Source organism: Rana temporaria, chromosome 6 (assembly GCF_905171775.1).
Source record: "Rana temporaria chromosome 6, aRanTem1.1, whole genome shotgun sequence".
NCBI classification, from domain to species: Eukaryota; Metazoa; Chordata; class Amphibia; order Anura; family Ranidae; genus Rana; species Rana temporaria.
The window spans coordinates 179896753-179911200 of NC_053494.1; positions in this window are offsets into that span (position 1 = coordinate 179896753).

Consider the following 14448-nt stretch of genomic DNA (forward strand, 5'->3'; position numbering starts at 1 on the left):
GATATTTGCCATGGGGTAACTGTTAGTGAATTGACCCCATTGTGGTATATAGCTCAATCAATGAATTTGGTATACAGTATGTCCTAGTGAATTCATTATGTTATATTTCCCAATCAATTCATTATGTTATATTTCCCAATCAATTGATTGCTGAATGCGTCCTAATAAATTTATTGCTGCATATGTCCCAATAATTTAATTGTATTATACAGTATGTCCCAACCAGGGCCGCCATCAGGAATTATGGGGCCCCTCGTACAGCTTCAGGCATGGGCCTGGGGGGGGGGGGGGGGGTGCTGCCGCGAATTGAGAAGAATTGAGAAAGAAGAAATAAAGAAAAATATATATAAAAAAAGGGGGGCAGCCACCCAGGACCTCTGGGCCCTTAAAAAAAAAAAAGAAACCTCTGTGCCCTTTAATTAAAAAAATAAAATAAAAAAAAAGAAATAAAATAATATAATTTTTTTTTTTTTTTTTATAAAAAATAAAAAAAAGGGGGCTTGCCATCTGGGGTCCTGTGGGCCTCTGGGCCCTGGGGACCTCCGGACCCCTAAAAAAAAAGGGGGGTTGCCATCCGGGCCCCTTACAGGTGTACTGCCTGTACCCCCCTGATGGCGGCCCTGGTCCCAATCAATTAATTATGGTATATACCCAAATAAAATTATTATGGTATATGTCCAAATTATTTCATTATGGCATAGAGTATGTCCCAATAAATTCATTAGGACATATGTCCCTATCAGTTTATTGCGGTATATGCCCAAATAAATGAATTGCTATATATATATATGTCCTAATCAATTAATTGTTGCATATATCCCACAAAAATCATTGCCATATATATCTCAATTAATTCATCTCTATATACAGTGGGCCAGATCCACAAAAGAATTACGCCAGCGTATCTATTGATACGCCGGCGTAATTTCAAATTTCCCGCATCGTATCTTTGTTTTGAATCTACAAAACAAGATACGACTGCATCTCGGATCGATCCGACAGGCGTACGTCTTAGTACGCCGTCGGATCGTAGATGAATTTTTCCTGCCGGCCGCTAGGTGTCGTTTCAGTTGAATTCCGCGTTGAGTATGCAAATTAGCTAGTTACGCCGATCCATGAACGTACGTCTGGCCGGCGCATTTCTTTATGTCGTTTGCGTTCGGCTTTTTCCGGCGTATAGTTACCCCTGCTATTATGAGGCGTACTCAATGTTAAGTATGGCCGTCGTTCCCGCGTCGAATTTTGAATTTTTTACGTCGTTTGCGTAAGTCGTTCGCGAATAGGGATTTGCGTAGAATGACGTCACCGTCGGAAGCATTGGCTTGTTCCGGTTTATTTTCGAGCATGCGCACTGGGATATCCCCACGGACGGCGCATACGCCGTTCGAAAAAACCATTGTTGGGTCACGACGTATTTACATAAAACACGCCCCCATCACATCCATTTGAATTCCGCGCCCTTACGCCGCCAAAGATACACTACGCCGCCATAACTTACGGCGCGAATTCTTTGAGGATTCGAAAAAAATTAATTACGGCGGCGTAGTGTATCTTAGATACGCTACGCCCGGCGGATTAATGCGCCGATGTATGTGGATCTACCCCAGTATGTCCAAGTTAATTTATAGCTGTATACAGCGGGTATAGAAAAGAATCAACCCTCTTTAAAAGAATCCCATTATACGTATTCATGAGCTGGGCCATTTTTTTTTTTTTTTTAGGGGTCCGGAGGTCCCCAGGGGCCCGGAGGCCCATAGGGCCCCATATGGAAACTCCCCTTTTTTTTATTTATTTTTTATTAAAAAATATATATTTTTTTAATATATTTTTATTTTATTTTTTATTAAAGGGCCATTTTTTTTTTAGGGGTACAGGGGGCCCGGAGATCCCCAGGGCCCCTAGTAACAACCCCCCTTTTTTTTTATAAAAAAAATATTTTTTTTATAATTTTTTTTATTATATATATATATTTTTTATTATTATTATTATTATTATTATTATTATTATTATTATTATTATTATTAAAGGGTCCAGAGGTCTCCAGGGCCCCGGATGGCAACCCCCCCTTTTTTTTATAAATTTTTTTTTTTTATATTATTTTTATTTCTTTTTTTATATATATATATATATATATATATATATATATATATATATATATATATATTAAAGGGCTCAGAGGTCCCCAGGGCCCCATGTGGCAAACCCCCCTAAAGGGCCCAGAGGTCCCGGATGGCAACCCCCCTTTTTTGTATATTTTTTTTTATAAAAAATATAATAATAATTTGTATATATATATATATTTTTTTTTATTAAAGGGCCCAGAGGTCCCCAGGGCCCCGGATGGCTACCCCCCTTCTTTTTATATATTTTTCTTTATTTCTTTTTGTAAAGGCCCCCCCCCCGCTTCTCAATTTCAGGTGGCAGGACCCCCCCCCCCCCGGTTCTCTGCTCCAGGGGGCCCATGCCTGAAGCTGTGTAAGGGGCCCCATAATTCCTGATGGCTGCCCTGGCAGAGGAGGTTGGGTAAAAGATGCCATCACCCTGCTGAAATCCAGCTTTTGGTGGTATACATACTCTTATCCTCACACAGAGCCAGAAAATGGGACTAATAAAAAGCGGTGAGGCCGGTGCGATCATTGACTCTGACAGAGAGAGCTGTAATGGAAGCGGGGAGGGAAGGGTTATAAACGAGGCTCAGACAGGTAGACTTCTCCTCAGACGTATACGTATTCATGAGCTGGGCCACCATTTCCCTGAAGTGTTTCCGGAGACTGATGGATTGGAGGAACCATTTCTCACATTCAACACTTCTAATGTGGTGGTCAGATATATCGACTGTCTCCTCAGCCGTTTAACAATGGAAAAAAAAGGTCAAGGAATGAAGGCGGCGATACACAGGAGTATACACAAAGGAGGGGGTCACACTAAGTGCTATTAGGAGTGAAGCAGCAAAGGCCTCCTTTAAATAAGATATTCTAACACTTAGCATTTCTACAACTACAGTGTGTTATGCCGCGTACACACGACCGTTTTTCGGGTGGTAAAAAATTACATTTTTTTTTTTAATGTCTTTAAAAACGTGTGGGTTCCAGAGCATTTTTCACAATGTAAAAAATGGCCATTAAAAATTTCGAACATGCTCTAATTTTTCACGTCGTTTTTAACGTTGTCGTTTTTTACGTCGTAAAAAATGGTCGTGTGTGTGGGCTTTAACGACGTGAAAAAAACGTGCATGCTCAGAAGCAAGTTATGAGACGGGAGCGCTCGTTCTGATAAAACTAGCGTTCGTAATGGAGTAAGCACATTCATCACGCTGTAACAGACTGAAAAGCGCGAATCGTCTTTTACTAACACAAATTCAGCAAAAGCAGCCCAAAGGGTGGCGCCATGCGCATGGAACTTTCCCTTCACAGTGCCGTCGTATGTGTTGTACGTCACCGCGCTTTGCTAGAGCATTTTTTTCACGATCGTGTGTAGGCAAGGCCGTTTTAATGATCAGGGTTGAATTTTTTTTTTTCTAGACCATTAAAAACGTAATTTTTTACAACCCGAAAAACCTTGAGGTACAACTAAGGCTGCATTCACACCTGAGCGTTTTGTCGCCTGAAGTGCGACGCCCCAAAACGCTAGAGGGGAAAAAATACATTATTCTCTATGGAGATGGTTCACATCTCCACTACAAAACGCCTGACGCCGAACGCCTGAAGCCCAAACAAGTTCTGGACCCTTTTTTGTCGCTCGAATTTGGGCGTTTGGGCGTTTTACATTGGTGACCCTAGACCTGTAAAAAATCGCAGTAAAAAATGAAGCGTTTTGTCGCGGCAAATCGCGATAAAAAACACTGCGTTTTGTCGCGGCAAATCGTGGTAAAAAACGCAGCAAAACGCTACGCTCAGGTGTGAATGCAGCCTAAAGGTAAAACTTTTTTTTTTAGTTTTGCATATAGTGGAGAGGGATTAGAACACCGGTCAGTATCCACTTCCGGACTGCCCACCATGGATATACGTCACTACTTTAAAGTGGTTGTAAACCCTTTACAACCACTTTAACCTACAGGTAAGCCTAGATTAAGGCTTACCTGTAGGTGCTTGAAATATCTCTCAGGCCTTGTACTCACGACCGGATCTGTGCGCTGGAAACTGTCTGCCCGACAGTTTCCGGCGTACAAGGCTGATTTGTGTTTTGTTCCGCTGGCGTGTACACACCAGCGGACCAAATTCCCGTCGTACCGGAACGCGTGCACGTAAACTACGTACGACGTCACTATAAAGGGGAAGACCAAAGTTAATGGCGCCGCCCTCTGTTCCTCTTTTGCTAGTTACGTGTTTGCTCGTGTTAGTGAAGGTTTGGTTAGAGCTGATTCGCGCTTCTCGGTCTCCAGGCTTTGACAGCGTGTATTCACGGGTTCAGTGCGTGTGCTTGCGGTAACGTAGTTGTCATTCGGCTATAGGCAAGCAGGTTGTTTCTGCTTTAGCAGTTGCATCCTGTGCGCTCGTATCTGTTTGTCACGCGTTTGTCGCAGGTAGTGCTGGATTTGCGAGTGCTTTCTGTTTCAGTGTGTTCTTGACTGACCAGCCGGCCGGTTTGAAGCCATGATGGAGCAGCAGCGTCAATTTTCGCGAGTTGGTGCTGTTTATGGGATGGCTGCTGGATATGTTCATTTGTCCAGTACTTTGGCCAGAAACAGGGGGCGGAGGCGTTTCTGGACCAAGAATTGGTTGCGCCAGCGTGACCAGTTCTCACATATGCCTCTGCTTAGGGAACTCCAGGAGAATAATCCTAATGACTTTAGGAATTTTCTCCGCATGACGGACCCCGTATTCAACCGTCTGCTGGATCTTCTGTCCCCCTATATCACGAGGCAGGACACTGTGATGCGCCAAGCCATCACGGCCGAGCAGAGGCTTATTGCCACGTTGCGGTACCTGGCGACTGGGAGGAGCCTGCAGGACCTCAAGTTCTCGACAGGCATCTCTCCGCAGGCGCTTGGGGTCATCATACCGGACACGTGTGCTGCCATCATCAAAGTTATGCATGAGGAGTATATTAAGGTAAGTTTCCTGGCTCTAATAATGTGGCCAACTAACTTTCTTTTTATTTTCCCAGATATGCTGTGTGTTTAACTAACGTTACCTTTTCTCCCTATGCATGTTGATATCAGCTTTACATGTTTTATTCTTGGCCTACCTGCATATTTGTCCCTTACCCAATATTAACCTGTCCAGCATGCTATCCTAGGGACAAACCCACCTTGCCATTTTTTCTAACAGGACTTTTTGGTTTTTGTGCCCCCCCCCCCCCCCTTCAAACTTTTATTGTCCCCATCAGAGGGCTGTGGAGTCTCTTAATGAAGTGGCCCTATATATTTCATTTCCCAAATTCTCCATGCACATTTTTCTAATGCAATTTTAATACTGTGAACTGTCACAAGGATGCTTGTAGGATGTATTTGTTACAAAGTACTAAATCTCTAATTTTGTTTGTCCCCACAGCTACCCTCCACACCACAGGAATGGCAGTCTGTGGCTTCCCAATTTGCCCAGCGGTGTGATTTTCCAAACTGCGGTGGAGCAATAGATGGGAAACACGTCCGCATTGTGCCCCCACCCCGCTCGGGGTCGTACTATTATAATTACAAGGGTTATCATAGTATTGTGTTGATGGCGGTGGTGTCGGCACAGTATGAGTTTCTATATGTGGACGTGGGGAAGAACGGCCGGATGTCTGATGGGGGAGTGTTCGCACGGACTGATTTCTATGATCGTCTCCAAGCTGGTGGTCTGGCATTGCCACCAGATGAAGATAATGTGGAAGGACTTCCGTTTGTGTTCCTAGCGGACGAGGCTTTTGGGCTTGGTCCTCACCTCATGCGGCCTTTTCCCCAGAGGACCCTCACCTCAGAGAGGAGTGTGTTTAATTTTCGGTTGGCCAGGGCTCGGAGGGTAGTCGAGAATGCCTTTGGGATACTCACCAACCGGTTCCGCCTGTTCAGGACATCGATACATCTGGCGGAATATAAATTGGACACCGTTGTATTTGCCTGCTGCATTTTGCACAACTTTTTACGCAGGCACTCCCAGACGTACCTACCCGACATCGGTTCTGAGGCAAGACTACCCTCAGATCCCCTTCCCGGGCTGGACACTGGTCGCGCTGGCTTGGCCCCCCAATCAGCTCGTGAGGTACGCGACAAATATGTTGAGTACTTCATGGGTCGGGGGGCCATTGCTATGCCAGATCATATTTCTTTCTAATTCGGCCCCCAAAGAAAGGAATATTCTAAAAAATAATAAATAATTAGACCATTGGACTTTATACAGTTGTTTGTCATTAATGCTTTTTCTCTTTTTCTGTCTTCCTGGTTCTCTAACTAACTTCTTCAATTGTAATGCATAATTGATTTCTCCACTTTTAGTAACTAACCACATTTTGCACATTATTCACTCATCTACAAACAGGGTATTGAGTCTAGAAATAAGAAGCAACTCCATTTGTAAATGTTGAGGTCAATTTTTTTTAATTTTTGCTTGTTCATGACCCCAAAAATAATTTTATATTTTTTTCATTACTCCCTGCTTTTGTACTTAGGAGTCTTCAAAATTTTTTTAAAATTTTCTTTTTTTTTTCAGGTAATTCAACCAAAAATATTATGCAGATTATACATTTATTAACAAGTTCACTTTTTTTTTCATCAAATATAGTTAGATTTATTGTTTACATATATATATATATATAGATTATATTTGGTGGGGTGTTTACCGCCTTAATTTTTTTTTTGGCCATATTTTTTAGGCACAAAAAACAATAATTTTTTAACCATTTTTTTTTTTTTTGGTGTGTTTTTCTAAAAGAAAATTTTTAGGTGAGAATTTGAAGTCAAATCTCTACTTCACTAAATTCAGTGATTAGAGAGATTTATAATTCTATATATATATTTAAAAAATTTTTTGGCGTTGTTTATTCTTTATGGTCTAAACTTTATAGTATCCCAAAATGTTCAACATGGTCAAAAAGTAACAAAATCCAATTCAAAAAATATAAAAACTCACAACAGCAGTCAGTCATGGTGTGCTTTCACACTGGAACACGCCAAAATTGGAAGATACACACATTCAGTGCAAACTCGCCAAATGTCATTGGTTCAACAGACAAATGGCCACATGTGCTATCTGACATCATGGGTGATCAATGTCTGTGTTTTGTGGGAGCAAACCCTTCCTCTCAACTACTTGAGGATGGAGGAGGGGGTTGGACCCACAAAGCACAGACATTAGATATTCTGTGATGGCAGATAGCACATGTTGGCACACTGTGTGTGTATATTCAAATTTTGGCGTATTCATTATTCAAACTGTAAAAATGTTTGTGGGGGCGGGGGATGGGCGGGGGGTGTTTCAGTCTTTGACACGGCCCATCATGTCAATAATGTTCTTAAAATTAGATTCGATCACCATCATTCTTTGCCGCATATTGTCCATTTCCGTGCTGCATTCCAAAAGGACATTTGTTACATTCTGTTCCATGAGAAACATCCTTTCACGCATATTGTGCATTTCAGTGCTGCACTCCATTACCTGCTGAATAATTATAGCAGCACTTGCACGTGAAAATATTGGCACACCATCCTCCTCCCCTAAAACAACAAAAAAAAATGGCATTTACAATATTATTTTTCAATGAGGCCTATCTACATATGTTTTTTGGAATCAAGCTAGGGTGACACTGACCTGATGGGCTTCTCCTTTCCACCTCTTCGACATCTTCTATCACTCCTCCTTCTTCCACCACCTCCCCATCATCTTCTATCACTCCTCCTTCTTCCACCACTTCCCCATCATCTTGGACTCCTCCTTCATCCATCAATCCACCTTCTTTCAATTCGCCAAATTGTTCTTCCGCCACTTGCCCTTCATCTGCTATGACTTCTAAGTCCAAAATTACTTCTTCCTCCTCTCTTCCTTCCTCCTCTCCTTCCACATCCTCCTCTCCTTCCACATCCTCCTCTCCTTCCACATCCTCTTCTCCTTCCACATTCTCCTCTCCTTCCACATCCTCTTCTCCTTCCACATCCTCCTCCTCCTCCACATGTTGAGATGGCAGATTTTGGCCTTGTCTGGCCCTCTCTGCCTCCTCCAAATGCTGGCGACTTCTTTCCCCTGAAATAAACCAAAAAAAATGTAGACTCATCAGCACACAGATATTGGAGAGCATAAATCGCACACATTGCTTAGAAGATGCTTTCATTTAGTTACTTTTATCTTTCACCAAACCTACATTTTGCAATTACTTCTATATGGCAAGCTCTGATCCTGCCCCTTTTTAGCAAAGTGACACACATGGATGTCCCCCCTAAACTGTATTTCTGGGAGACCCTACCAAAACCCATTTTTGATTTGGGGAGACACAGGTGCTCTGCATTGCAGATGTGAAAACATCTGCTTTATTACCACTGTTTTTAGAATGAATCCTGTTTGCCTTTCCCATTCTCATACTTTTTTTTTCTAGAACTAGCTTTTACACAATGTTTACAAACAAAGTTTTTGGCCAGTGAGCCATGTCCAGGTGTGTTGTTCCTGTAATAACCGAGCCTTTCTGATAAACTATGTGATGTTACGTTGTTTACTAAGAACACTGTTTGTAAATATGTAGTTATTTATGTTCTAAAAAATAAATAACAACATGTCTTTAAAATTACAAGCTGGCCAAGGAGGCAGATGGTGAAATATACATGGCAACACATTATTGCAGACAATCACCACCCCCCCCCCCCCCAACCCCAATATATATTTACTTACTTTTACGCAGAATTTTAAGTATTTTCTTCATCTGATGTGGCTCCCTCAATTTTAAGTCTGACCATCGTTTCCTCAGCTGTTCCTTGGACCTGGTGATCCCAAACATCCTCTGCATTCTCCTCGCCACCTTGTCCATAATATGTGCCTTTCGGCGGTTAGGGGTCTTGTATGGCCCTAATTCCCCATCATAGTCCTTCTTTCGCATGATGTAAACTAACTCCACCATTTCCTGGAACCGCATATTAGTGGCTTTATATCTTCTTTTCCTTGATCGGGACGTCCCTGCCTCTGTCCCTTCACTTGTGGCATGAGAGCATCGTGCCCGCTCGTGTGACATCGCCATCTTTCCTTTCCCACAGAGATTATGGGCGTGGAAAAGATGAATTCTTACGCCATGGGCGGAGAAGAGGGCGGCGTTTAATACATACGCGGAGTGTAGAGAATGCAAACAACGTGTTTACGTCCGTTACGCGGAGAATCTTCGAGCGCATCCAGAACATACACAGTTAACGCCATATTTCCTAAACTCATTGATTAGGGGCCTCGCAAAGGTGACGAGGGCGGGGTTTCATAAATACGCGGAGTGTTTAAAAGGTTTACGCCGTGATTACGCATCTTACGCGGTAATTAGGCGAGCGTGAGAAACGAGGAGCGAGAGACAGGAAGGTAAGGAAATTAAAAATGTGATCAGCAGAGGCCTTGAAAATGTAGACACATGGGATGGGGGTTTGGGCTGTTGGTTGCACCCTTTTTAAGCTATTCTGTCTATGGGGTACCACAATGTTATTTTGGTATCCAAATGCTTTTGGACACCTCACAAAATAGAGATGTGAACAATGCTGTACCTCATTGACAAGTTTTTGAATGGTGTATTCAGATCAGGCAAAGTATTGTTCAAGTGTTGGTTGTACAGAGGTCATTAGGAAGTGTCTTTTATGTCATCCATTGTCAGGGGCATGAGATTTACACAGGAAAGAGTGCCTAGATGAATACTGTCATTTGTAAGCATTGTTTATTTTTCAATATTAAAAATATTTACTGCAATGTTAACAATGGCTCTGCATCTAGCAAATCAATGTTTGGTACAACCAATGCGGCCGAGCTGACAATCATTGTTTAAACAAGAGAGACTGTGTTTGTAATTAGATATAGGTAATAAATTTAAAGACACATATTATATCAAGGTCAACGCTGATCCTTTTGAATATTTATTTTTCTTTGGTTTATGTTTTTTGAATCTAGACTCAAAAAAAAATATCATATTTCAAAAAGTAAAATGGACCAACTACAAACCAAGGAAGCTATAGAGGCCTTACTACAAAAATATCAGGACACGCCCATCCTGTGGAATTCAAAACACGCATTATATTGTAATAAAGATGTACGAGCGGCAGCACTAGAAGAGCTAGCAAACTATATGCAAACATGGGTGCCAGGATGCACTGCCAACATGGTGAAGGATAAACTTGCCAACCTCAGAAGCACATACAGGAGAGCATACAAAGCTAATAAAATCAAAAAATCGGGAGCAGCAGCAAGACAAGCAAAGGAACCCAAACTGTGGTATTATAAACAGATGGCTTTTTTGCGGGACGAAATGGAAGGCAGGAAAACGATGTCCAGTCTTTCTTCCAACCTTTCCTCCATGCTACCTTCCAGCGGACCTTCCCCAGATGACCACAGCCCTGCAGAGTCGGAGGAAGAGGGCCTGGCTGACAGAGATGCAGATCTGCCACCCTTCGATGAGGAGGTATAGTAGTTTCCTCTATATTTATGGCGTAAATAATTCTTGGTGGATTAATGATTAGATATTGTAAAAATAAAACCAAGCTGGAAAAAAGCAAACAAAAAGGTGTACAGACAAATAGGTGTCAGGGATGACAACTGCAGGGGTCAGAAGTAGAGTGTATTCAAGTAATAATGAACAGAAAATACTGAACGAAAAACATGAAAATGAGTGTGGTTTTATTTTGCGAAATTGTAAAAAAATTCTTTTTTTTTCCACACAGGAAGAAGAGATCAGCCAGGAGGTGGCAGATCCTCAGGTGTCTGTCAGCCAGGAGGAGGCCGGGGTCAGTGGCAGCCAGGAGGAGGCCGGGGTCAGTGGCAGCCAGGAGGAGGCCGGGGTCAGTGGCAGCCAGGAGGAGGCTGGGCCCAGTGGCCTGCAGCAGGTCCACCCGGCCAGGAGAACCACCACCAGCCAGTCTTCTCCCCCCCAGGTGAGGCCATCAGGCCGAAGGAGGCAGTTGAGGCCTGTGGAGGAGGCAAGCCTCCGCATGATCCAGGAGGCAAGCGCCATCATGAGGGCCCCCCTCAACCCCACAGAGGCCTTCAGTGCCTCATTGGCCCATGATTTAAATGAAGGGGAGGAGGACCAGAGAAGACTGGCAAAGGCCCTGATGAACCAGGTCCTTTGGTGGATGCAGAGGGGCCTGCTGACCCCAGACACTGGGCTATGTGACCCGGCCCGGCTTGCGGAACACCATCCTCCTGCTGCCACATCAACCCCACCTGCAAGACCCCGTGTTCGATCCGCTGGAAGGCTGCCTGGAGGGAAGGCTGGAAAGAGGAGGAAACGTTGATTTTCTGCCTTCCATTTCCTTCCACATAAAGGACATCGTGTTTGTACTACCACAGTTTGGGTTCCTTTGTTTGTGTGCTGCTGCTTCATATTTTTGTGTTTGGCTACTGAGGCTTGGAAGTTTATCCTTCACCATGTTGGAAATGCAAGTTTGCATATAGTTTGCTATCTATTCTAGTGCTGCCGTTCTTTTTATTTTTTTGTGATGACATTTGCCTGAATAAAAGGCCTTTTGCTTTCATTTGAAAACATGTCTATTGTTTGATATACTGTGGGGATTATTAGGCAGCAAACCTTTAATAAATATACAATGGGTAATTTACAAAGGACACACTCCTTGGGGGGGGGGGGGGACATTTGGTGTGCCAACATGGTTTAATATTCTCTAATGAAACACCAAAAAAAAAAAAAAAATTTTCAAAAAACATGTAAAAAAAAAATAGTTTAAATGGTGACATAACTAGAAACAAAAAAAAAAATAAAAACAAAATGCACATTCCTTTACAAAAATGACTACTCTAAATTATGGAGGACCACCAACCAAAACACACGTCTGGCATAGAAAACATTATTAAAGGATTACATCACAAGCAAGAAATGTGACATTTCAGTATGGGACAACTCTATTGAAATTGCATCAGCAAGAGAACGGGGTTATTCTAGCAAGAGAAGAATTAATAAAACGAGGCTTTAAAATGTGGTTTAGTGCGCCTTTTTAAGACATTGTTCTCTTGCTAGAATAAAAGGTTTCTAATGACGAATGTGCCATATCCCAAAGAAACGCGAGTTTTACCTGAACGAGCGCTCCCGTCTCCTCATTTGGACTGAGCATGCGCGGGGTTTTTGTACGCTGCTTTTGTGTACAGACGACCGAACATGTCTGACGGACACGATTCCAGCAGACTGTTTTAAAGCAAGACCAGGAAACAGTTGTTCGTTGGAAAACGGTCTGGCCGACGATTGTTTGCTGGAATTCTGTACGTTACTGCCTACACACGAACGAACATGTCCGCTGAAACTGGTCCGCGGACCAGTTTCAGCAGACATGTTTGGTCGTGAGTACGAGGCCTCAGACCTGCACGATCTAGGAGATATTTGCAAATCACTGTAGGGCAATTTCTCCTGCGCATTCACCGGAGTTAGAAAGGGCATGCTCTGCCGTTTCTATCTCGGGTAATGCCGTTGAAGGCGGCTCGTCACGCGACTCCGGACAGTCACAGTGCCGAAGTTCGCTGCCCCATGAAGGAAGAGGGGTGAAGAATGGACGCTCGCTACTAGCGAGGAAGACAGGGACATCGCGGGCTTCTCCTGCAGGTAAGTGTCACATAATGGGCTACTATGCGATGCATCGTAGCCCATTATGCTTTACTTTTACAATGAAACAAAGAGGAAGTAACACCCATCAGGGTTTATTTCCTCTTTAACCACTTAAGACCCGGACCAATATGCAGGTTAAGGACCTTGCCCCTTTTTGCGATTCGGCACTGCGTCGCTTTAACTGACAATTGCGCGGTCGTGCGACGTGGCTCCCAAACAAAATTGGCGTCCTTTTTTCCCACAAATAGAGCTTTCTTTTGGGGGTATTTGATCACCTCTGCGGGTTTTAATTTTTTGCGCAAAAACAAAAATAGAGCGACAATTTTGAAATAAAATCTATATTTTTTACTTTTTGCTATAATAAATATCCCCAAAAAAGATATATTTTTTTTTCCTCAGTTTAGGCCGATACATATTCTTCTACCTGATTTTGGTAAAAAAAAATCGCAATAAGCGTTTATCGATTGGTTTGCGCAAAATTTATAGCGTTTACAAAATAGGGGATAGTTTTATGGCATCTTTATTAATATTTTTTTTTACTACTAATGGCGGCGATCAGTGATTTTTTTCGTGACTGCGACATTATGGCGAACACATCGGACACTTTTGACACATTTTTGGGACCATTGTCATTTTCACAGCGAAAAGTGCTATGAAAATGCACTGGATTACTGTGAAAATGACAATTGCAGTGAAGGGGTTAACCACTAGGCGCTGTAGGGGTTAAGTGTGACCTCATGTGTGTTTCTAACTGTAGGGGGGCGGGGCTGGACGCGTGACGTCAGTGATTGTCGCTCCCTATATCTGGGAACAGACGATCACTGACATTGCCACAAAGAAGGTTTGTTTACACTCACCTCTCCCCGTTCTTCAGCTCCTGTGACCCGATCGCCAGACACCCGCGGCGATCGAGTCCGCGGCTCCCGCGGGCGCAGTCACGAAGCTTCGGACCGGGTATTTGATCACGACCCACAGCTGGGCTCTTAAAGGGGACGTATATATACGTCCATGTGCACAGCCGTGCCGTTCTGCTGATGTATACCGTTGTGCGGCGGTCCTTAAGTGGTTAAAGCGGGGGTTCACCCAAAAAAAAAATGTTTTAACATTACATTCAGCCGAGTTGTCCAATTGACAATCGGCTGTGTTTTTTTTTTTTATCCCCATACATACCGTATTTTCACCGCCACTTCCGTGTATGTCTTCTGCGGGACTCGGCGTTCCTAATTGATTGACAGGCTTCCGACCATCGCATACTGCGCGTCACGAGTTGCCAAAAGTGTGTCTGTGTAAATCCAGGAAGTGAACAAGCAGCAGCTTCAGCTGCCCACAGTTGAAATGGCTGCAGCCAGACTTAGATTTCTGCAGCATGTTTGGCAAGTACAGAATCACAGTGTATATAAAATAATATGCAAAGTGGTTGGAGGGAAGCTTCAGAATGGCAAAGATGTTTTAATTACAAATTATGCGAGCAGACTGCAGTTCTTCTTTAATATATTAAAGTGGATGTAAACCCGATTCATGGAATCTGAGCTGGGTACATTTATCTGCAGTGTTTTCTTATCTCTCTTCAAAGCACTGTGTTCTGTAGCTGCCTCCTTCTCCGTTCTTCTGTTATCAGCCTGACAAGTTTTTTTGTATATAAATGCAGTCCCACTTTTGTATATAAATTCAGTCTCACTTTTGTATATAAATTCAGTCCCTCTTTTGTATATAAATGCAGTCCCACTGTGTATATAAATTCAGTCCCACTTTTGT